A 26,290-nucleotide genomic window follows, 5' to 3' on the forward strand; every position below is an offset into this window, starting at 1 on the left:
GTTCCTTGGAGAATGAAGAGGTCAAATTAAGAAATAAATTCAGTCTGTTCGCTGGAAGGTCAAATACTGAAGCTGAAGTTTAAATATTTTGGCCACATAATGAGAAGACAGGATTCATTGGAAAAGACCCCGACGTTGGGAAAGATTGAAGGCAAAAGGAAAAGGGGAGAGCGTCATGGGAACAATGAAAATGGACTTGGACAGACTTGGAGAGACAGTGGAGGATAAAAGGGCCTGGAGCGCTGGAGTCTACGGGGTCACGAAGAATCGGAAGGCTGCACAACACCCTAAGAGGGAAACAGAATAGATTCCATGACTGATGCAAGGGAGAGTCAGGTGAGTGGTGGGAACTGGAGCCCGGGATCTCTGACTCCAAATCCAGGCCAACAGGCACATGAAATAGCAGGATGGATGGATGATTTTCATCGGGGTGTGTGGGCAGGTGGGGCAGGGGAGGTTTCACGGAGGAGGTGGTGTTTTGAGTCGGCAGACAGGAAATTCCTCGAAAGCGAGAAGGAGCTTCAATAGATGCAGAAGAGGCGGAGGAGGGAGAGAAGGGGGACAGAGGGGAACGCAGGCCATGCGCAAAGGCATCTAGATGGGTGGAGACAGGAAGAAAGTGGGACTGGACGTCGCCCGGTGTGGCCGGAGCATCGCTGGTGTGATTTCCCCCGCGCATCTCTAACGCCCGGCGCAAGGCAGGCAGAAGGCACTTAAGGAGCACGTGGTGAATTGAACTGAATATGCTGAGCGGAGATCGTCCGGCTCCAAGCCCATCATTAGGACCCAGAGCCGGAAGGACCCTCAGCCAGTATCCAGCCCAACCTCTTCATTTTCCAGGAGAGGGAAGTTAAATAGTTAGCCTAAGGTCACTCAAAAAGTAAGCGGAAGAGTCAGACTTTTTCATCTTTTTTTAGGGAGGAAGGAAGCTAGCCAAGGTCACACAGGTAGTAATCGTGTCTTGTTCAAGGGCAGATTTGAACCCAGGTCCTCCTGACTCCAGGGCCGGTGCTCCACGCACTGAGCCACCTAGCTGCCCCGAGCAGTGGGAATTTGAACCCAGGTCCTCGGACTCCAAGTACTGAAATCGTAGAGTCTCGGAAGATCTTCACTATCTGAACAAAAATCCTTGCTCGTTTGTATTTCTCGGCCAAAATTTATGAATTGCTTATGTATGTTGTCGCTTGAAGAACAGTGAAAAAGACAAAACGAACGACGTTTTTACAACGTGTCCTTCAGATTTACAGTCAATTTTTCAGGAAAAGCTCTGCATAAAGCGAGGGATACCCCGTAGGGGACATACACAGTACAGAGCTAGCCGCCACCATCCAATCCGGTCACTTCCAGGCTACGCTGAACTACATTTCCCAGGAGGCTAAGTCCCAGCATGCCCCTGGCGGCAGAGCTCGGAAAGCCCTTACGGAAGCTCTAGGACTACAGGTCCCAGGATGCCCCAAGGGGTGGGGGGAGGGCGAGGGAAAGGGGTGGAGCAAGGGCCGGCTCTGTCAAGTCCGCCCTCTCAGCAGCCAATGGGAGACGAGGATATTGCGTAGTGAGGCTGAGGCGGGAGATGCTCGGGGAATCCGGTGTCCGCGAAAGCGGCGGGAAGTTCGGTCTGTGAAGGAGCCTCCCGCGTTGCGGTTTCAGGTGGGAAGAAGCCGTGGGGCCCCGGGGTCGGGGGAGCCGGAGGACCAGGAGCGGGGCGCCCCGGCGGGCTCGGCAGCCGAGGCCCTGCCGACAGGGGAGCTGGGGAGGGAGTGGTGCGCCGCGCCCGTCCTGGGCAGGCCGGAGCCGCCTGTGCCCCGCTTTATTGGCGTCTTTTTCCGGTGCCCGCCGAAGGTCCGGATGGGACGCGAAGCTTTGCCCCCTAACCCCCAGACGCAGCCAAAGGCGCGGAGGGTGGCGGCTACATCCCCCGCCTCCTGCTCAGGCTCGGGTCGGGCGCCAGACTGGAGGATTGGACGTTAGAGACTCGTCTCGTCCGCTGTTGAGGCACGGCGGGCCCGCGCAGGGAGGGGGAGCCGAGCCTGGCGTCAGGAAGACCTGGGTTCCAATCCTCCGTGTGGCTCCGGCCGCGCCGCTTCACCTCCCTGAGCTTCTGGCACCTTCCCCGGGTTTGGTCCTAAACGGCTTCAGACTGGCGTGGTTGAGGGAGTTTCCCCACACCAGAAGTCCGGAGGTGCGTCCCGGTCTTGCACAAAGTGGGGTCCCCTCGTCGATGCCCACCCCACAAAGGTGGTCGGGAGGAGAGCGCTTTGTGTACCGTAAAACATCCCAGAAGTGCAAGTTAGTATGAGGGTTCTAAGTAGTAATAATGCCCTTTAGGCGGCTGGGTGGCGCAGTGGTTAGAGCCCTAGGCCTGGAGTCATGAGTTCAAATCCAGCCTCAGACACCTAACAGCTGCGTGACCCTGGGCAAGTCACTTAACCCTGCCTGCCTCAGTTTCCTCATCTGTAAACCGAGCTGGAGAAGGAACCCAGCATCTTTAACCCAAACCGGGGTGCCAGAGAATCTCGAGTAGTAAATACGGCTTCGCTGTGATACGGGGCGAGGGTGTGGAGTGGTTATGGAAGAATGCATGAAGGGTCCCGACGATCCGGGTCATTCGCTGTCAGTCAAATCCAGCAAGCATTTATGAAGCACCTTCTGTGTAAGTTTGCGTTCTAGGAGCTGAAAACACAAAGAAACCGAACTGTAGTCCTTGCCCTAGAGAACCTAAGGTTCAAGTAGGAGGATAAAACGCACGGACAGATAAGAATGCACGTGATAATTTGAGGAGAAGTGGCGATGATCGTAATCCTGTCACCCTCATTGATAATATTAGTAAGATTGTTACCCTTGTAGATGACACCATCCTCATTCTGCCGAGGAGGAAAGGCAGGTCCCCAAAGGGAAGGTGGTTGGAAGGAAAGCACCCTGTAAACTTTGTATGAATGCAAAATTATTATTTTTAATTACTTTCAGATTTATTTATTTTAATTGTGATTCCTCTGAATCTAGCAGATAGGTGGATACTTCCAACATTAACTTTTCCTGCAGAACTGGTAGCACCCACCCATCCACTCCAGAAGATTTTTCTTTCTCAATTTTTTTTCAATCCTACTAAAGTGAAATTTAACGGAGATGCATTTGGGTTCAAAAATTTACCTGTGTATGTACAAGTTGGTTGAAGCATGGCAAGGTCGCCATTTAAAAAAAAAAGATTTGGGGGTTTTAGTACTCTACAAACTTAATAAAAATCAGTAGCATTAATTATATGACAGCCAAAAAAAATGCATTCAACAAAAAACTAAGGTGATCTTGGGCTGCCTTAAAGAGGACAGCTGTTAGGAACAAGGACATGAGTGTCCCGTGTTCTGTTCTGATTGGATTCTATTCAAGATGATTTTTAAAAAGTTTCTTCCCCAGGATGCACAATATAGTTTCATCCTTATTTTCCCCACTCTTTCATGGGGCAAGTTTGGAGGGTAGTTATGAAAGAATGGATGGAAAATCCTGAAGATATTAGTCATTCGTTGGCAATCAAATCCACCAGGCATTTATTAACCATTTACTCTGCATAAGTTTGCGTGCTAGGAGCTAGAGATATAAGGAAAATGAATATTAGTTTTTACCTTTAAAAACCTGAGATTCGAATGGGAGAATAACACATATAAACAAATAAGTATGTACATGATAATTTGAGGAGAAGGGAGGGAGCATTACTGACCAGAAAATGAATCAATCAACCAGCATTTATGAGGAGCCTGGTTGCTGCCTGGCATCATACTAGACCCTAGAGATACAGATAATAATAATACAAATTTAAAATGAGAGAAACTTCCCATAAAAGGTGGCACATAAACTTGAAGGAAGATAATGATTCCAAGTAGAGATGCGTTTTACAGGCATGGGAAAAACAGCCTGTGAAAAGGCACAGAGGTGGGAAATGGAGAACTAAATTCTGAGAATAGCAAGTAGGGTACTATGACTAGAAAGCAGAGTCTCTAAAGGGGAGTATGTAATGTGAAATAATCTTGGAAACTTAGGCCAGATTGTGAAGGAATTTAAATCATAAATTTCAGATTTGGCATTTTGTCCTAGAGGCAATAGGTTTGTGAGCGGGAGCTAGTTTGGCATAACTGCAACTGGAAATATTTAGAATGACCTAAATTTTGGCATTCATTTTTAAGATACATATTACCTTGTATGATGTTGCATTTTAGTCTTGTTAACTTTTGAAGGGAATTAAAATGTGCAGTTTTAAAGAGGGAAATTAAGGCACTTAGCATTTTTAAAAACATTTTTACAGTTATTGCTCAGTTGGGGTATATGTTACTCATGTTTACTACATATGGCATTTAGTAAAACAGTTAGTTTCTGGGTAGACAAGATAGCATCCATTAGCCAGAGGTTGTTAGATAGTAGCAGTAGTCACCAAATAACTACTTGAGTGGATAGCATGCCAGGTTTGGAGTCAGGAAGACTCATCTTCCTGAGTTCAAATGTGGTCTCAGACAATTAGCTAGCTGTGTGACCCTGGGCAGGTCACTTAACCCCGTTTGCCTCAGTTCCGCATCTGTAAAATGAGCTGGAGAAGGAAATGGCAAACCACTCCAGTATTTTTGCCAAGAAAACCTGACATGGACATGACTGAAATGACTGAACTGCAAATACGTTCTTACTTCAGGCAGTGTGTTAAGTGTTGACTGGATTCCCTAAATTAGTGTAGCACATAACTTAGTGTTTATCAGTACACCGGTTTGTACTGATAAGGGTTTGTAGAATAATGACTTCTGTTATGCTCAATGTTGCAAAGATGCTAGATGGTCGAGACCTTGGTTAAGTTCTATTTCATGTTGTAGGTTGTTGTTTGTCCTTCATTCTCAAAGAGGACCATGATATCAGAAAGGTGATGCTATGACTTGTAAGTGAATTGGATTTCTGTGAGGAAGGCTGTGCAGATAAGGGGGACAAGCAATTCTTTTGGTATAGGTTCAAGATAAGGAGGGAAAGGACTTTAGGGCGCCTTCAGATTACAGAATAAACTAGGGGCTTCACAAAGTCAACCCTTAATATTATTTTTAACTCTTAGGGCACTATTTGTATCCGCATGATTTGTGAATTGGATTTAAGTGAGGGAAGGCTGTGCAAAGTCACCATGTTCATTCTCTCCTCTGGAGCCATCTGGGTCCAGTGGCAAGATATAGATCAGGACAACTTGAGATGGCCACATATTGTAGGTACATGCTTTAAAAACAACAACAAACTCTTATCATTTAGACAGCTGTGGCAGAATGGATAGAGTGCTGGGTCCGGAGTCAGGAAGACTTAAGTTCAAATTCGACCTTAGACTTTGGCTTTGTGACACTGGGCAAATCATTTAGTCCTCTTTGCCTCAGTTTCGTCATCTGTAAAATGAGCTGGAGAAGGAAATGGCAAACCACTTCAGTATCTTTGCCATGAAAACCCCAATAGGGGTCATGAAGAGTCAGACACAACAACAACAACAGTGTTTAGAGTGCTTAGAAAACCAAAAGTTAAGGTAAATAGAAATAGTATTTTTTCACTTAGAGCATGATTTTTCAAAAATTGATTTAAAGTTATCAAAATGACTTAACTTTTTTTACCCCAAGCCAAAAATGATTATTTCGTACTTTGCCCAAAACTCTATTTTTGATTTAATCTTTTCAGTGCTTTAATTTTGTTATTCTGAATGTGACAACCAGCAACAAACATGAATATTTTCACATACAAAGAGTAGGAAAAGAATTGTGTATGAAACTGCAAATTTCTATTATTTGTTGTTTATTTTTTAAAATGAATTTAATCCAACACTTTAGTTCCAAAGCTGCCCAGATTGTCTGTCTTCCTCTGATATTCCTTCTGTTCCCTTCTGCTTAGTAGCTATTGTTTAGTCTTTTTTTGTCCTCTCTGACTCTTTGGGATCCCTCTTGGGGTTTTCTTGGTAAAGATACTGTAGTGGTTTGCCATTTCCTTCTCCAGCTCATTTTACAGATGAAGAAACTGAGGCAAAAATGGTTAAGTGACTTGCCCAGGCTCACATAACTAGTAAATGTTTGAGACTAGATTTGAACTCAAGTCTTCCTGACTCCAGGTCCGGTGCTCTATCCGCTGAGCCCCCTAGTTGCCCCTTCTAGTTATTAAGGTTGGGGTTAAAACAAGTTTTTATCAATGTCTTTTTTTTTAAACATAACTTCAGTTTGACCTGGTATGTTTCTTCCTCCCCTCTCAGAGATCTATCTCATAGAACAGTATTTTTAAGGAAAAAAGAAACCCAAAAGAAATGGGAAAAAAAATCAGTATACATGATCAGTACATTAAAGAAGTCGGAAAGTATGTGCAGTGTGCATTTATAGACTGTCCACCTCAGCAAAGAGATGGAGTGGGAGTGTCTTCTCATTTCTTCTTTTGAGCTATGTTTGTTCTTCATAATTTTACAGTGTTCACTTTTGGGGGGTGGAACCAAGATGGTGGAGTAAAAGCAGGGACTTGCTTGAGCTCTCCCCTAAATCCCTCCAAACACCTGTAAAAAATTACTCTAAACAAATTCTAGAGCTACAGAACCCATGAAATAACAGAGTGAAACAAGTCTCCAGCCCAAGATGGCCTGGATGGTTGCTGGGAAGGGTTTGTTGCAATGTGCTGGGAGTGGAGCACAACCCAATGTGGGCTGCCACAAACCAGGCTATAGCAGACCCGGTAGAGCAGGCCTCAGGGCACTGAATCACTGAGCTGTGGCAATTTCCAGACTTCTCAACCCACAAAGGCCAAAGACAACTTAGCAGGTCAGTGGGAAAACTCTTGGACCCGGGTGAGCAAAGGGCATGGTCCAGCCCGAGTTCCCAGGTGGCAGAGGTGGCTTCAGCAGCAACAGCAGCTGCTTCTGGAGCTCCATGACGGACAGTATGGGGGAATCAAGTGGCTGGTCAGTGCAGGAGTGCAGGGATTTCTTTGCTGGCATTGAGGCAGAATTCTCTTGCTTTGCCCTGCTTGGATCCGGGTCTCAGTCCTGGTTGGTGGTCTCGGGGTGAGGAGGAGCACTGGTGTGACAGAGCTTGTGGTGGCTGTGGAGAGGGAGTCCTCCCAGCAGTTCCAAGGCAGAAAGAGTACCTGAGATCACTCACAGACTAGAGCACAGGGCAGTAGAGGAGTAAATACTTCTCCTTGGATCATACCACCTTAGAAGAACTGAAAATTTACAGGTGCCTACAAGTAGCTCAGAAAACAGCAGCACAAAACCCCCTGAAGCTTGGGACAGAGCACCCTCCACTCTGGAAGCAGAGTCACACTTTGGCAGAGCTCAGAAGTCAAATAATTGACTGGGGAAATGAGCAGACAGTGTAAAAATAAAAGACTATAGAATCTTACTTTGGTGACAGAGAAGATCAAAACATATAACCAGAAGAAGACAACAAAGTCAGAGATCCTACATCAAAAGCCTCCAAGAAAAATATGAATTGGTCGCAGGCTATGGAAGAGCTCAAAAAGGATTTGAAAAAGCAAGCTAGAGAAGTAGAGGAAAAATTGGGAAAAGAAATGAGAGTGATACAAGAAAATTATAAAAAACAAGTCAACAGCTTGCTCAAGGAGACCACAAAAATATAGAAGAAAATAACACCTTTAAAAATAGACTAACCCAAATGACAAAAGAGGTCCAAAAAGCCAATGAGGAGAAGAATGTTTTAAAAAACAGAATTGGCCAAATGGAAAAGGAGGTCCAAAAGCTCACTGAAGAAAATAATTCCTTAAAAATGAGAGTGGAGCAAATGGAAGCTAATGACTTTATGAGAAATCAAGAAATTATAAAACAGAACCAAAAGAATAAAAAAAAACTAGAAGACAATGTGTAATATCTCATTGGAAAAACCAATGTCCTGGAAAATAGATCCAGAAGAGGTAATTTAAAAATTTTTGGACTACCCGAAAGCTATGCTCAAAAAAAGCACCTACATATCATCTTTCAAGAAATTATCAAGGAAAACTACCCTGATATTCCAGAACCAGAGGGTAGAATAGAAATGGAAAGAATCTACTAATCACCTCTTGAAAAAGATCCCAAAAGGAAAACTTCTAGAAATATTGTAGTTGAATTCCAGAGTTCACAGGTCAAAGAGAAAATATTGCAAGCAGCTAGAAAGAAAGAATTTGAGTATTGTGGAAACACAATCAGGATAACACAAGATCTAGCAGCTTCTACATTAATGGATCGAAGGGCTTGGAATATGATATTCTGGAGGTCAAAGGAGCTAGGATTAAAACCAAGAATCACCTACCCAGCAAAACTTGAGTATAATACTTCAGGGCAAAATATGGATATTCAATGAAGTAGAGGATTCTCAAGCATTCTTGATGAAAAGACCAAAACTGAATAGAAAATCTGACTTTCAAATACAAGAATCAAGAGAAGCATGACAAGGTAAACACTAAAGAGAAATCATAAAGGCCTTATTAAAGTTGTACTGTTTATATTCCTACATAGAAAGATATTTGTAACTCATGAGACTTTTCTCAGTATTAGCATAGTTGAAGGGAATATATATATACATACATACATACATACATACATGCATATATATGTATGTATGTATGTGTATATATATATTTATATAGACAGAGGGCATAGAGTGAGTTGAATATAAAGTGATGATATCTAAAAAATTAAGGGGTGAGAGAGGAATATATTGTAAGAAGGAAAAAGGGAGAGATAGAATGGGATAAATTATCTCACATAAAAGAGGCAAGAAAAAGCTGTTATAATGGAAGGGAAGAGGGGGGAGGTGAAAGGGAATGAGTGAACCTTACTCTTTCTTATTGGATTTGGCTTAAGGAGGGAATAACATACACACTCTTAACCTACGGGAAGGTAAGTAGGTGGTAAGGGGATAAGGGGGGGGATGATAGAAGGGAGGACAGTTTTGGGGAGGGGGGTAGTTAGAAGCATATACTTTTGAAAAGGGGCAGGATCAAAGGAGAAAATTGAATAAAAGAAGACAGGATAGGATGGAGGGAAATATAGTTAGTCTTTCACAACATGACTATTATGGAAATGTTTTGCATAATGATACATGTATAACCTATATTGAATTGCTGTCCTTCTCAAGGACAGTGGGTGGGGAGGGAAGAAGGGAGAGAATTTGAAACTCAAAGTTCTAAAAACAAATGTTAAAAAATTTTAAAATTGTTTTTCCATGCAACTGGGAAATAAGATATACAGGCAATGGGGTATAGCAATGTATGTTGCCCTACAAAAAAGTAATGGGAAAGTGGATGGGGGGTAGGGGCATGACAGAAGAGAGGACAGACTGGGGAAAGGGGCAATCAGAATACATGCCATCTTGGGGTGGGGGGGAGGGGAGAGGTGGGGAGAAAATTTGTAACTCAAAGTCTTATGCAAATGAATGTTGAAAACTAAAAATAAACTAAATATACCAAATAAACTAAATAAACTAAAAATAAATTAATAAAAAAAATTTTAAAAATACAGTGTTCACTTACTACTATTTTTTTGTGTGGTCATTTTTTTCTTTTACGTTGTTTCACTCTGCATCATTTCATGTAGATATTTCCATGCTTCCTTGTATTCATCATATTCCTCATTTCTTATGGACAGTAATATTCCAGTTGTTATTGTTGTTTGCTGTTTTCCTGCTCCAGCTCACTTTACAGCTGGGGAAACTGAGACAAACAGGGTTAAGTGACTTGTCCAGGATTACACCATTAGTAGTCTGAGGTGAGATTTGAAGTAATGGAAGTGAGTCTTCCTGACTCCCAGGCCTAGCACTCTGTCCATTGTACTACCTAGTATGTTCTTTAATTTTAAGGTCATGTTTCCATTTAGACTGTATTGAGGAGTATGATATAAACTGTTATTCTAAGTATAATTTGTACTGTATTGCTTTCCAGTTTTCCTAGAAGTTTATCTTTTAGTCAAATAGGAAGTTCTTCCTTAACTATTTTATGTTTTCTGGATTATTGAGTTCCATTGTATCTAATTTACCCTTGTCTAGTCTTCTCCATTGGTTTACCCTTTTTTTTTTTTTGGACCATTACCAGATGGTTTTGATGACTACTGCTTTATAATGTAGTTTGAGATCTGGAAGTGCTATTCTCCTTTTGTTCCAAGGTTTTTTTCAAAATTTCCTTTGATATTCTAGTTCTTATTTTTCCAAATGAATTTTGTGTAGATCTGTAATTGAATCTCTGCAAGGCTTTTGTGTGCTTTGGTAGATTGATCCCCAAATAATTTATCCATTTTATAGTTACTTAGAATGGGATTTCCCATTCTACTCTATAGCTTCTTTACTTTTTTTTTAATTAAGATTTATTTTTAGTTTACAACACTCAGTTCCACATGACTTTGATTTCCAGATTTTCTTCCTGCTCCCCTCCCCCCCAAGACAGCATGGAATCTGATATATCTTCTACGTATAACTTCACATTGAACTTATTTACGCAATAGTCAAGTTGTAAAGAAGAATTATGACCAATGGAATGAATCAGGAGAAAGGAGAAACAAAACCAAATAAAAACAAAAACAAAAGAGAAAAAAAAATACAAAAGAGAAAAAGGGGAGCAAACAGTTTGCCTCAATCTGCATTCGGGCTCCATAGTTCTTTCTCTGGATGTAGATAGCTCTGTCCCTCATGAGTCTTTGGAGTTGTCTTTGAACCTTGTATTGCTGAGAAGAGCGAGGTCTATCGAGGTTAGTCATCACAGAATCCATATATCTGTGGTTGTGTATAATGTTCTCCTAGTTCTGCTCTGCTCACTCAGCATTATATCGTGTAGGTTTTTCCAGGTTGTTATGAAGTCCGTATCTTCCCCATTTCTTATCGCACAATAGTATTCCATTCATATACCACAACTTGTTCAGCCATTCCCCAATTGATGGGCATCCCCTTGATTTCCAATTCTTTGCTACTACAAAAAGAGGCAGCATAAATATTTTTGTACATATGGGTCCTTTTCCCTCTTGTGTGATCTCTTTGGGATGCAACCCTAGAAGTGGTATTGCTGGGTCAAAGAGTATGAACATTTTTATAGCCCTTTGGGCATAGTTCCAAATTGCTATCCAGAATGGCTGGATCAGTTCACAACTCCACCAGCAATGTAAGTGTTCCAGTTTTCCCACATGCTCTCCAGCATTTATCATTTTCATGTTTTGTCATTTTAGCCAATCTGACAGGAGAGATGTGGTAGCTAAGAGTTGTTTTGATTTGCATTTCTCTAATCAGTAGTGATTTCAAGCATTTTTTCATGTGCCTCTAGATATCTTAAATTTCTTCCTCAGAAAATTGCCTGTTCATATCCTTTGACCATTTCTCAATTGGGGAGCTTTACTTTTGTCATTATTATATAGAAATGTAGTTGATTTTTGAGGATTTATTTTGTAGCCTACAACTTTGCTGGAGCTGTCAGTCATCTCAGTAACTTTGCTGATTCCTTTAGGATTTTCCAAATAAACTACCACAACAACAACATAGGGATAATTTTATTTCCTCTTTATTTTATGCCTTTAATTTTTTCTGTCGTCTTATTGTTATTGCCGGCATTTCTAGAACTATATCAAATAATGGTTAGAAGTGTGGATATCCTTGTTTTATATTTATTGGAAGAGGTTCTGGTATGTCCCCATTGCTTTTAGTTTCTGATAGATATTTTTAATGATATTCAGAAGAAAAGGTCCCTCTATGCGTATGTAGTTTTTTTTCTAGCATAAAAATGAGTGTTGTATTTTGTCAAAGGATTTCTGTATATATTGAAATAATCATGTAATTTTGGATATTTTTATTTTATTCGAATTAATTTTGTTGATTGTTTTCCTAATATTGAATCAAGTGCTATGATAAATTTGGTCATAATGAATGATTTCTTGAATAAATCACAGTAGTCTAGGTAATAGGTTTTATTTAAAAGTTGTAAATTATTATTCATTAATAATATTGATCTGTGTTGTCTCTTCTGTGCTTTGGTTTAGGTCAGGGGTAGGGAACCTGTAGCCTTGAGGCCCCATATGGCCCTTTAGGTCTTCAAGTGTCATCCTTTGACTGAATCCGAACTTCACAGAATAAAAGGATTTGTTTAACTCAGTCAAAGGGTGATACTTGAGGACTTAGAGGGTCACATGTGTCCTTGAGGCTGCAGGTTCCCCACCCTTGGTTAAGTATTGGAACTATTTTTGTCATACTTAAGGAATCTGGAAGGGTGATTTCCTCCCTCAATTTTAGAGAGTAATTGTGTAGTAATGGTAGTAATTGTTCTTTAAAAATTTGATAGAATTCCCCTTTGACTCCATCAGAATGAGTAGTGTTTTTCTTTGGTTATTCCTTTAATGCTAGTTCTATTTGTTTCTGATATCGGGTTATTTAAGATCTTGATCAGGTTTTATGTCAGTTTGGGTATTTTAATTTTTGAAGATATTGCCCTATTTCTTTTGTGTTCTCAGTTTTGTTACCATATAACTGTGTATAACAGGTTCTGGATATTTTTATTTCTTCTAATTTTCTTTACCTTGCTCATTTGATAATTGGTTGATTTTATTTTCTGGCTTTTTAATCAGATTGGCTAAATGTTCATCAATTTTATTAGTCTCTTCAGACAACCAGCTTTTAGTTTTATTATTTCAAAAATTTTTTGGTTTTCAATTTATCTATTTCTCCTCTAGTTTTTAATAGCCCCTGATACTTTTAGGTTTGTTTCTTTGTTAGCTTTTGAATTTTTAAATGCATATTTAGTTCATTAATTTTCTTTTTTTTTCTATTTTATTAATGTATGTTCGGAAGGATATGCTTTTTTTTCTTCTCAAGAAGGCTTTAGCTTTAAGAAATTTTTGTATGTTCTGTTTCTTACATTGCCACGTATTCCTCCCTTTCCCAGATAGCTATCCCATATGACAAATTGTATTTTTTTAGAGAGAAAACAAAACAGCCGAACTGATTGATATATTGAAAAAGTCTGAAAGCTTCTGCAATTTATAACACTTGTGGATTTTCCACTTTCATGAAGGATTGGGCTGGGAGTGTCTTCCTATAGCCTAGCTATTCATTTGAGTCCCACCTGATCTTTATAATTTTGCTAAATTTACTTTTGATTTTTTGGGTTGTAGTTCTTTCCATTTATGTTGTAGTTACTGTGTATATTGTTTTTATTTTGGTTTTGTTTTATTCTGTATCAGTTTTCATACAGATATTATCAGTATATCATTTATCACACACATCATTTCTTACAGCACAGCAATATTCCGTTGCATTCACGTACCACAATGTGTATAGTCATTTCCCAGTTGATGAACATCAAATTGGTTTCCCATTCTTAGTGATCACAAAAAATTTATAAATATTTTGGAGTCTATGGAGATTTTCTTTTTGTTTTAAACCCAATAAAAGTCTTTGATTCAAAGAGTGTGGACATTTTAGTCACTTATTTGCATAATTCCAAATTGCTTGCCCAAATAGTTGTACCATTTCACAGTCCCACCAACAATGTATTAGGATGCCTACCTTTGACAACTAGTTCAATGCTGACTTGCCATTTTGGGTCATTTCTTGTGTGTGTGAGGTGAAATGTTAGGGTTGTTTTGATGTGCATTTCTTTTATTGGTGATTTGGATCATTCTCTCATGTAGTTGTGAATATTTTACAGTTCTTTTGAAAGCCGTTCACATCCTTTGATCACTTATCTATTGGGGAATGACCGTTAGTCTTTTATTATTATTTATTAATTGTCTAACATATGTGGAAATCGAACTCTTATCAGAGAAATTTGATACAAAGTTATTTTTCTTATTTGACCACTTCTCTTCTTATGCATTAGTTTTGTCTGTGCAGAAGCTTTTCAGCTTCAAGTCATCAGTTATTTATTTTTTTCTTTTATAGTTGCTTCTCTCTTGTTAAGAATACATCTCCCACCCATAGCTGTGAAGGTATATCATCTGTTTTTCTTCTGATTTTTAAAAATACTATGATCTTTGTTATTAAGGTTGCATATCCCTTTAGACTGAATCATAGAATATGGTACAAGGTTTTGTTCTAAGCCTGATTTCTGCCAGACTGCTTTCTAGTGTTCATCAAAGAGAGGCTTTTTTCCTAGGTAGTTTGTATTTGCGACTTTATCAAACACTGGGTTATTGAGTTCTTTGTTTTAGAATCTTCCTTGCCTAGTTTGTTCCATTGATCTCTCTATTCCTTAACCAATACCAGATGGTTTTGATGTCTGCTGCTTTATAATATAGTTTGAGATCTGGAAGGGTTATTCTCCCTTCATCCATACTTCTTTTCATCATTTCCCTTGATATTCTAGATCTTTTGTTTTTCCAAGTGAATTTTATTATTTTATCAAGTTCTGTAAAGTATCCTCTTGGTAATTTCATTGGTATAGCGTTAAAAGTCTAAATTAATTTTTTAGTACTGTAATTTTTAATATTGGCATGGTGTAGCCAAGAGCACTAAACATTCCTCCAACTTTTTAAGTTCTTTATTTCTTTAAGGAGTACTTTGTATTATTGCTTCTTGTGTTTTGTTATTATCATATAGAAAGACTGTTGATTTTTGAGGATTTATTTCGTAGCCGGCAATTTTGCTGAATCTGTTAATTGTTTCAATAAATCTCTTTGTTGATTCCCTAGAATTTTCCAGTAAACCATCATATTGTTAGCAGATAGGGAGAGTTTTATCTCCTTTGCTTTTCTTTATTCCTCTAATTTCTTTCTCTTATTGCTGATGCTAGCATTTCCAGAACAATATCAGATAATATTGGGTAGACTGAGCACATTCCTGCATTTATTGGAAAAGGTTCTAGTGTATTCCCATTGCATATAATACTTGCTTTTGGTTTTAGATAGATACTTTTAATTATATTAACATATGCTTTTATGCCTGTACTTTGTAGGATTTTAAGCATATTTTTTTTACCATGTTACAGTTTTATGTTGTCAAAGGCTTTTTCTGCATCTGTTGATGTGATCATATTATTTTAGAAGTTTTGGTTTTAAATATAATTATGTTGATTGTTTTCCTAATGTTGAACCATCTTTGTGTCCTTAGTATAAATCATACTTGATCATAATGAATGATTACTTAGATAAATCACTGAAGTATGTTTGATAAGATTGTTGAAAATTTTTGAGTCAGTGTTCATTAATGATACTGACGTATGGCTTTCTTTCTGTGTTTTATCTTTCCGTGGTTTAGGTTTTAGAACTGTATTTGTCTCATAAAAGGAATCTGGAAGGATGACTTTATTTCTTAATTTTTGAGAATATTTTGTATAGTATTGATAGTAATTGTTCTTTAAAAATATGACAGAATTCTCCTGTGAATCCATCAGGACTAGTAATTCTTTTCTTTGATAGTTCTTTTAAAGCTAGTTCTGTTTCCTTTTTTGATTTGCTTATTTAAAATCTCTCTGTTCTTCTCACCTCCTCCTCACCCACTTCCCTGTAGGCCTTCTTTTTCTTAGACCACAAAGGTCATCTTTCCCTTTATTGTAAGTCCTTCATTTGACTCCGGAATATCACAAACTGCTCTTTTATCACCCTATTCTTCTCCCCCTTTCATTTATCCTTCCATGTTGTAAGGTAGTCCCACCAAAAAAAAAAAATTTGATTCACCTGTTGGCAAAGTGTCTTCAGTCCTATTCTTCCATTGCTACCTCTACGAGATTTCCACCTTTACTCCTGTCTCCTTATGTACATTTAGAAAGAAGTCTACTGGTTTCTTTGATTGTCGCACTGTCCTGTGCCTGACCTTTCTTGATGTATTTATATACTCCTGTATTTTCATTGGTTGGGGTGTTTGAAAAGCAAATACTTTCTTCAGGTCTGATTTTCTTTATAAAAATCTTTCAAATGTCTCTTTGTTATTCGATGTCCATTTTTTTTTCATGTAAGGCTAAGCTCATATTTTTAGGGTACATCACCCTGGGCTGTATTCTGAGCTCCATTGCTCTCTGGAACACAGTATTCCATTTCCTTCTACCTTTTCTAGTGGATGCAGAATTTTCTTGCATTACTCAAATTTCCTTTCCTTTGAATTTGAAGGTCTTTCTCCTGATGATTAGCAGAACTTGTTTCTGAATTGAATTGTTAAATTTAACTGCTATGTGTCTTGGAGCTTGCAGTCTTGCTTATTTTTTTAATTTTATTTTTTTTCTGGAGGTGATCTGTGAATTCTTTCAATTGGTATTTCACTTTCTATGTTCAGAAGTTCTGGGCAGTACTCTTCTATTATTTCCTTCATACTGGGGTCAAGGATTTTTGTCAGCTTATTTGTTGTGTTTGTCCTTGTGTTTTATTTTTTCTTCTAGATTGTCCTTCATTTTTGTGTATTTCCATTCATAATCCTGTCTTTTGTTCTTTGGTGAGGCTTGCCAGTGCAGTTTCCTGTTTTTTTCATTTTGATCATTATTTTTGTTCCACATGCTATAAATTCTGCTCTCACAAATCTCATTTCCTCTTTTAAACCACTCAAGAATAGTGTATTAGGGTTCCATGTTCTCCTCATATTCCACAGGGTCCTCTGTTTCATCAACTTGTTTTCCAGTATTTATTCATATATGCCTGTTCTTACTACATCTGGATGCCACATTTCCTTCTGTTATTACAATTTTTTCTCTTGATTTATGTAGTTATGTTCAAGGTCTTTAGTTTACTTCTAACTGAGATCTTTGGTAATTTCGGTCTTTTCCCTCTCTTATTTTCTCTTATCAGTCACTTTCTGACTCCCTGTGGTCTGATTGTGGTTTCCTTGGGGACTGGATCTCTAAGCATCTTAGCTTCCTTCCAAACTGGGCAATTCACCATTCACCAACCTAGGTCTTTGCCCCAGATGACTGTTGGTGGTCAGAACTGGCCCCAGCTCATGCTGTACTCTTTCTCTCAGGCTTAGTGGAGTGTTGTATGTCCCTTTAGCCATCCCGCCCCTTTCTCCACCCCCCCCCCCCCCCGCCAGTGTCTTGTCTTGGTGTCCTCTTCTGTGCCTTCTGTTCCTTAGTTGTTTGGATTCTTAGTTCTGAAGCTTTGCAGTGCTGGTGTTGCACAGTTATTCGATCAGGCACACAAATGCTGGTGTCATGGGGTTGTTGGCTCAGCTCCAATTCTACTGGTCCTACAGGATTGTCTACCTTGACACTGGAGCTTTGCCGTGTTAGTGCTATGGGGTTATGGCCCCTAGCAGGCCTTTGCTCTTGAGGGGCTGCAGCCACTGGCTTGTCTGTTATGGCCAGGGCAAACTTCCACAGCCTGTAGCTGGAGCCTCCACAATGCTGGAAAGAGGGAGAGAGGACCAGTGTGAGAGTGGCTGTTGTTAGCTTATGTTATGCTCTTGTGTCTGCTACTGCAGCCTTGCCGTGGTAGTGTGAGAGGTGGGGGAGGGATGCTGAGTGAACTCAGAATCAGTGAACATTTAGTTCTTCACTATTTTTAAACTTTTTTTTTGATGGTTCTGGGTACCCTAGATTGTGGAGACAGCTGACATTGCTTTACTGTTAGTGTATAATTTCTCTTTTGAGAGGTCATGAGGATCAAAGAAATGTTCAGTTTTCCATCTTATTGCTTAGGTGCCCTGGAATTCCTTTTCTATTTAAAAAAAAATTCATTGATTGGGTGGGGAGTATCTCCCCTCTACATCTCCTTCTCTCCACCCCCAGTACACCATAAAATATAAAAACCAATTCTCTCCCATAAGAAGTATGTCAGCAATGCAAGTGTGCACCTTGCACATATCTCAGTGTATGTTTTATTATGTATCTGTAGTCCATTACCTCTCTGTCACAATGTGGGGAACATGTTTCATTGTTGATATTCTAGAACTTTTCTTGGTCATTGCATCAGTTAAAGTTTTTAAACCTTTTATTTTTTTCCCTCCACAATAGTATAGTCATTGTATAAATCGTTTTCCTGATTCTGCTTACTTTACTCTTTATAACTTCATATAAGTTTTTCTAGGTTTCGTTGAGTCCGTCCTATTTGTCATTTCTTGTAGCTCAGTAATACATTATATTCTAACCACAATTTGTTCTATTTACATCTTGGTTTTCAGTTTTTATTACATCAAAAAGTGTTGTTGTAAATATTTTTATTTATATGCATCTTTTCCCTCTTTCTTTGGCCTTTTTTAGGGTATGTGCCTACTAGTGATATCAGTTAGCCACAAGGTCTGCACAGTTATTGACTTTTTGGATATTTTTCCAAATTGCTTTCCAAAATGGTAGAACCATCAAGAAAGCATTAGTTTGCCTGTCTTCTCATATACCTTCCAACAATTGTCATTTTCCTTTTTTTTTTGTCTTCTTTACCAACCTGATGGGTATGAAGTGGAGCCTGTTTTTGAAAAAGTAGATAAAACTTTAAGGGTATGAATATAAACTTTTTTTTTTTTTAAATAAGAGGTTTAAAAATCCCAGTGGAAATGTACTAATCTTAGCAAGATGCTTTTAAAATGACCTTGATATATCAAATAAGGAAGAGTGACTATTGAATTCGTGTAAATCAGCCCATGTTTACATCTACACTATTAATAAAAATAATAGTTGGCAACTACATAAGGCTTTCAACTGTTTTTCACATGTTATGTCATTAAATCTTGACAGTGCTATGTGTTAAGTACTGTAGACACTTTCCCCCTCTTTTTACAGATACGGGCTTGCTCTTTCTTTGTTGCACATGCTAGGAAAAATCAGAGGCAACATTTGAACTTGCATCCTTCCTGACTTGCTACTTCTACTATACTTGGGTACATTTCCAAGTACAGTATCTAATTAGAGTAAAAAAAGTTTCTACTTTCGTAAGAACTGGTGTTTGAGCGTACTTTGGAAAATGGGTTGGATTATGCCTCTTGCAGTCTAAGACAAATCTAACGAAAATATGAATGAAACAGGAATTAAGGAACCAGGAATTTTAGAAAAATTAGATATGATTTATCTTTGGGTATTATTTAATAGGAACCCAAGAGTAAACACTTCTTAGTTTTGCATAACAACTTTACAGAAATTGACCATAAAAAACCAAATAATTTTATTAAAGAAAATGACAGCAATGAGAACATACAGAAACTTTTGGGATGTCTTTATGGGAAAATTTATATCTGAACATTTTCATCAAAAAAAAGCAGAATGAACAGATCAATAAATTGGCTGTACAACTAAAAGACTAGAAAAACAACAACAAATAATTAAAACTAAAAACAGAAATAAAAATATTGAAAATCACACAAGAGAAAAGGTTAAAAACCAAAAAGCCTGTGACTTGATAAATGTCTGATGACTATCTGTGGTGGGCTGTGTCAATTCCTGACCCAGCCACTGTCATCCAGTTTGAAAGCTCTACTGGTTCAGAGTCGTAGAACTGTAGGCTACCCTTTGGTCTGAGATCTATTCCTTGTTTATTCCTTTGTGACTTCAGGATGGCCTAGAAGAGGAAACTCCAACTCTGGATCAAGAGACACACTGCTTTTGCTCGTTTCTTAACTTGCCCCTTATTTGGTATACAACCTAGGGCCTACAACTTAATCCAGAATGCTAACCCTGGGTACAGGTCCCTTTCTCTTTTCTACCCTAGATCTGTGATCTGGGACTGGGTGGTGGTGATGAAGCTGCCACTTGACACCTGTTTCTGCAGCCTACCTGAGCTTGGGTATGGATCTCAGACCCCATTTTATCTCAGTGCACAGCCTCCTCCTTCACTGCTCTGACCAAGGCTTGGCATGATTTTGTTCTTGGCGTCCATAGACCTCTCTGTTTCTCTTTTCTGACCTGTGTTGGAAAAATGATTATGTGACTTTTTCTTGGATTTCCTGGTAACAATTTAGTCTGGTATGTTTTCTAGGTCTGTCTGGAGGGATTTTGTTGGGGAGGAGTTTGCTGTACTTCTTCCGTCTACTCTGCTATCTTGGCTTCACCTCTAATCTGTTTATCTTTATTTCTGTGGAGTCAGGGTGGCATATTTGATAGAATCCAGGAAGTTCTCCCTCTGGCTCATGTAGGCTGTATCACTCTGGACAAGCCTCATAACCTCTTAGTGCTGTAGGCAGCTACAAGTTACAGAGAAGATGCTAATCTGCATTGCTAGCAAGAGTTTTCTCCATTGAGTGTTCTCTAATTCAGTCAGTCACAGGTATAGCCCCTCCCCCATCCTTAATTTTGGTAAAACAAGGGTTCTGAACCTGTGGTCTATGCACTTAAAAAAATTCTTTCTATCCATCTGTCTATCTAGCTAGCTATCTAGCTATCTAACTGTGTTTCAACATAATTGGATTCCTTTGTGATCATATGTATTTTATTATATGTATTTAAAAACATTATTCTGAGAAGGGAGCCATAGGATTTAACAAGACCAAGGGGTTCATGATACAAAAAAGGTTAAGAACCCTTGCTGTAAAGGGTATTTTGTAGTTGTAGTTATATAATTCTTTTGTGTCTTGGTAGGTGCACTTCCAAGTATTTCATACAAGGCAAGTTATTATTGGTTGTACGTCCATCTCCCTTGTTTTGGAATGTTGTATTCCAGTATCTCCTTTCATTCACAGTAGAAACTGACAGTCTTGTGTATTCCTGATAGTAGTTCCTTGGTGCTTTGTCTTCTGATCTAATACAGCTAGATAGTTTTCATTTATAATTTCTTCTAATAATACGGTGAGCAGGCTTTAAAAAAATTTTTTTAACCATGGTTTTCAGGAGTTTAATCTTATCTTTGACTTGTTTTCCACATTTTTCTCTCTCCACCCCCAATTTTTTGGTTTTGTTCTAATATTTCTTGTTCTTTCATGGAGTAATTTCTGTTTTGTTTATTCTAGTTTTCAGGGAGTCTGTTTCTTGGTCAAGGTTTATCTCTTTCTCTCTTCCAAGCTATTTAACCTTCCAATTATCTCCTCTAGAACTTTAACTTAATTTTTTATCTCTTACCTTATTCCTTCTAAGTATTCATGTACTCTTTGTGGAAAGTCCATTTTTTCCCCTCTCGAATCTCTACTGTAGTTGTTATAGTGTTATTTCTCCTTTTTGGAGATCTTTGCTTTACAATAGTTTTCCATACTGGATGATGCTTTATTTGCTCATCCCTCTAGATTTAGTTCCTGGACTGGGACTTTGTGCCAGGACCGTGCTTTGCCCCTTCTGTGTTTTTGAGTATGGTTATCATACCTTCATCTCACCCTTGGTTATTTGGGTTCCTGCACTGTTCTCTACCTCCTGGAGTTGGGCCTCTTTGAATCTTTGAGGTTCAGAGTGCTGAATCTTCAGGATCCTCTCTGGCATCTCAGGACAGTGTTAGGTTCCTCTAGACTCTTGGCTCCAGATGGCCCATTTTGAGAGCTGCAGCCCTGGGCTAGTTGTTGGATTGCTCTTTTAAGGTCCCTACCCTGAGACTTTCTTGCCACCCTTAGGCTTCTTCTGAGTAACTGCTCTTGTTAATTCTTGACACAGAAATGTGAAGGCTCTCTTGTCTCTGGCTAGTTTCTGGCTATGCTAGGATACTACCTTTTTCAAGCATTTGCTTTGCTGACTACTGGGTTTCTTTTCCTATTGCCTGTAGGCATCTGACTGGTTTTTGGTTCAGTTCTGGGGTGAAAGAAGTAATTTACTGTAATTTTTTATTGGATTTCTTGATTGCTATTCAGTTTGGCATGAACCACGAGGTTTTCCTGCAGTAGGAATGTGGAAGCTGGGTAGTCTGCCATCAATTCAGGTAGGTATCTTGGCTAGAATTTGAGGGTATGCTTTCCAAACATTTTGCCAGAGGGTGAAGTTTCCCAAGACAATGAGCTAGTGAGTAGTAGAAGGGAACTCCTTCCTCAGACCCCAGGCCTATATTATATGCTGTAATTTGGGTTAAGGTAAGATTCTGAAAGGCTGTGTATGGTAGCCCTGGACAGGCGATTCTCCAGCCATGGTACTGGACTTGAGTTAATACCAAGATCAAAATGAGAACACTAATGGTAAGTGGACGATAAGGGATTAAGAAATTTCTATAACTGTAGAAGACCAGGATTATATGAAAACAACTTTTATTCACTGTGGATTATTATTAGCCTTTTCATTTTGGTATAGTTGTCTTCCTTCCCACCTTCCCCCGGTCTGTATCATATACCCTGTAATGTTTTATAGCAAAGCCCATTCAGATACTCAAGATTGATTTTTTTTTTTAATCAGGGAACAGGGTAATGATGGGGTGAAAGAGTGAATCAGACACCTGTCTTGTACACACTGGTAAGCTGGGGAAAATCATTGCATTTTGAAACTTGGAAAAAAAAATCAGATAGTAGTTGGGCTTAAGGTAGCTTTCTAGAAAAGGAAGCAAAGTTTGTTTAATTAGCATTTATTAAGCACATGCATGCAGTTCTGCTATAATGTGACATATATGTTTTCAAAAAGCACTACCCTTTGGAAAATCATGCGATAAAACTTACAGATTACGGGGAGAATTGGGTTAGGGACACAACACTCAAAAGCTTCAGCAGTGACATGCCAGAAAAAAAGATTGGAACCTCATAAAAATGATAGCACAGTTTTATACATGGTAAAGAGTTAAGAGATACGTCAATACTACAATAAATAGAAGCAGCCTGGGCTGTATGAGCAAGTTGGCCAGGTGATACCTTGGGGCCTTGAGATGGAAGCCATGGTGGAGGGGTGGGGGGAGGAGGGCACCACGGGGGAGGGGGTTGGAGTGATGCAGCCTTCTCTGCTCACAGCTCCAACTTCAGCAGAAGATATACAATAAATATGACACTTTACCTTGACAAAGACTTGAAGTTTTGCTTGTGGAAGTGGACATTGGAAGGGTGGAAGCTTGTGTTATTGGTGGAATTTTTGCATTCTCAATTTTTCTCAAGAAGAAATCTTGAAGAAGTGAACTTAAAATGTACCCTAATGTATCAGTTGGAGTTGAACAAATTTGTACTTTTGAAATATCCTCTGTTAGGCAGTGGGGGAGATAAAAGAGATAATTAAGGCATGGACCTTGCTCTGGAGCTTTATAATCCAGTAGCATAGGTTTAGGAATGAGTAATATATTGTAACTGATATTTAGGTAACTCTATAAGGCTTACAAGGTGCTTTACGTACCATATACTTTGAGCTTCAGAACAGCAATGTGAGGCAGGTACTATAGGTATTATCCCTGTTTTATAGATGAGGGAATTGAGGCTTAGAGAAAAGTGGCTTAATCAAGACCCTACCGGTGGTTGTGTCAGAGGCAGGATTTCAATCCAGATCTTCATGACTTCAAATTCAGTACTTTATCTGCTTTGTAGCACTGCCTCTAAATAAGCAGGCCATCCTGGCTTGCAGTGCTTTGTTGGGGAATCATGAGTCTTGAACTTAGGTTTTGGAGGTGAATGTCACTGACTGGCTAGTGCAAGGGATTCACTGTTAACTGGGGTTAAGTTTATATATGAATAGGCAACGTGTTGGTGTTGGAACAGTGATGTGATATGATATGATAGACTGTTATCTTGATACCTTGGATCTGTGCTTTTATATATGGATCCCTCACTTACTGATGCAGATCACAGACTTTTTTTTTTTGCCTTCTCATCTTGTGAAATCCTTGTCTTTTTATCCTATGAATCTTATCAATAGATGATTTATCCGATGTGCCAGTTTCTCGTTTTTTTTTTCTTTTTTTTTATAGTGGCTCAGATGTTGCCAGTGTACTGCTTGGGACGGATGCATACAAATAGGATATGTATATATATAAAGTATATATATGTGTTTCTATATATTATGCATTATATGTGTATATATGTGTGAATATGTTGCCTCTTCTTGACGCATGATTGATTGAAGAGTTTTAAAAACAGATTATTGTGGATCCTCTGTAGGGACTAATTGACTGGTAGAAATTACCATATGCAAAAATGTTTAGCCATTTTCCTGAAGCTTATGATTTTGTGTTGGACTGTATGGTCACTGGCAAGCTGACAAGAGTAATTTGCTCCATTTTGATTATATGACATATCCTTAGCAGCTTTCTGGAAGGGTGTGGTACAGATTTCAGACTTTTCCAGTGTTTTTAGTGATGGGAAGGTTCTAGTCATAGTAGATGCTGTTGCCTCACTGGTGACCTAGATGACATTTTGATTAGTGCATTTCAGAGATTGGACCTGAAAATAGTTCAGAGGTGAGGAACTATAATGATGAAAATGTTGACAAGTACTTTCTAGAGAAAAAATAATGGAATTAATGTTACTTATCAGGGAGAAGAGATTGAGAAGTTATTAAATAAGTATGTCTTTATGTATATGAAAAGCTAGATAGAAAATGATTGCCAGTTTTTTTCCATCTCCACTGAAGATTGAACAGAAGATTCAGATTTAAGGAGGAGGGATTTTGTCTTAGGGGAAAATTTCCTTAGTATTAAGAAGTATAATTTAGTTGTCCAAAGAGTTTTTTTTTTTTTAAAGGAAAACACCAGTATTCAACTCTAGTTTAAGAACAGCTATGCCTGATAAGAGGGTGTATGCTGTAGTGGATGAACTGCTGGCCTTAGAGCCAGGGAAACCTTGCTGTGAGTTTTGCTTCTGACACATACTAATTATGCTTCTCAGTGCTCTTGGCAACTCTCTAAAACTTTTAAATTACAGAGAGTTTCCTGAGCTGGGAAGCCACAAGTCCAGTCCTTGCCTTTATCTCCTTGGAGTCAAGGACATAGGATAGATACTAGCTAGCCCCTTGATTGCTTCTAAGTAATTGTTTCCCTCAGAATCTGAGGATTAGCCTCACTGGTACCAGAATAGTAACCCCTACATTATCTCAAATTTTGATTGGTGTTATCTAAATGCTATTTTATTTTCCCAGTACCCATTCTGTTTTTTAATTTCTCCATCAGCCAAGTTATAAATAAAATTCTTTTTACCTGAAGAAGGCCTAATTTGGTTTTCATTTTCTTTTGCACATTTGAAACAAACCATATCAGTCATGTAAAATTAGACTGTTAATTTCAAAATACCTCTCCAGCATCAAGCAAATAGAATTTATTCTGTCTGTGAAGAATTATTGAGGACATTTCTCTTTGACTTTTTCTTCTAATAGGGAAGAATATATTGCAGTTTTTTTTATTATTATCAAATATGGCTTGAGCACAGGATTATCCTATATAAGGTGTTTGCTTTGATTTATCTAAATTAATGGTATATGGTAATGTGGAAGGCATTATTCTGACAACTTATATCATTGTTATTAAATTGCCTTTCCTATTTGAGTCAACTACTGCTGGTCTGAATATCTTCCTCTCTTTTATCTACTTATCAACTTTGTTATCACAGAAATTTTTGCAGGGTTGATCAAGAATAGTCTGTTTATGATTGCAACCCTTTCATATCCCCCTAGAAAGATTTTTCTGCAGAAGAGCAAATCCTTACAGTGTTAGCAAGCTGCCCATTCAAAACTATCATTGCTTGGCACCTATGCCCTAGTGACAGTTTGACCAACATGTGAGCAGGCACAATGCCATCCTGACAGATGGGCATGAGAACAGGAAGCCAAGAAACCATGTATCTGCATCTAGTGTATTTGTTGAGGGCAGGATTCCCAGTCGTGTATGTTCAAACGTCTGTCCATTCTGAGCTTTCACGCCTATGGATAAAGGGATGTCATCATTAATCCAGCTTCTGACTGTGATTCCATTGGGTATATAAGAGTTTCTTGGCTCTTATGAAAATGAACAATTGGGGACAATCAAGATAATTGTTCTATTGTACATCATGGGAATACTTCAAATGAGGCTTTCTTTTCTTTGCCAACTTGGTTTGCAGGGGGCATAAACCTGTTGAGGCATAGACCTACCTCTGGAATGTGTGTTTCTTTATGTGTCCTCTAGAGAGCACAAAAGATTTGTAGAATTGAGACTCACACTCTTTTTTTTTTTCCCCCTTTGGACTTTAGTCATTTTAATTATTTAAAAGTACTTTTAGTGAAGTTCTTGAGTTATAAAAATACAGATACTTGTATAAAGATACTTGCCAAGAGGAATCAGTTTGTTTTATCCTTTATTTTATAAGTTGCATTTTAAGCGGTCATTTTTCAGATTTATCCCCACATCATAGAAACTTTTCTTCTAATAAATAATTAAGCAAAACTGATCATCTCATCAGCTACATCTGACAGCTTATTCAAAATTCTACACCTGTTGACCTCCACTTCTGCTAAGGAAAGAAATGTGTTTCATCTGCTCACTTCACTCCCACTAGTAATTGCATTTAATCTGAGGCTTTGGGGAAAACAGGCATGTCATTGAACTGTTGGTGAAAGTGTGATAACAGCCATTTTGGAAAGCACTTTGGAGTTATATATGCTA

General features: G+C 38.7%; 1 protein-coding gene across 1 annotated transcript in view; it reads left to right on the forward strand.

Moving 5' to 3' along the window:
- Positions 1 to 1,544: 1,544 nt before the first annotated feature.
- The window catches only part of VRK1 (VRK serine/threonine kinase 1), a 146,054-nt gene continuing 121,308 nt past the window's right edge, over positions 1,545 to 26,290 (forward strand). Inside the window, exon 1 of the mRNA XM_036753066.1 lies at positions 1,545 to 1,647. The gene's annotated coding sequence lies outside the window, so the exon portion shown is untranslated. The remainder of the gene's footprint in view (positions 1,648 to 26,290) is intronic.

Source organism: Trichosurus vulpecula, chromosome 3 (genome assembly GCF_011100635.1).
Source record: "Trichosurus vulpecula isolate mTriVul1 chromosome 3, mTriVul1.pri, whole genome shotgun sequence".
Classification (NCBI taxonomy): Eukaryota; Metazoa; Chordata; class Mammalia; order Diprotodontia; family Phalangeridae; genus Trichosurus; species Trichosurus vulpecula.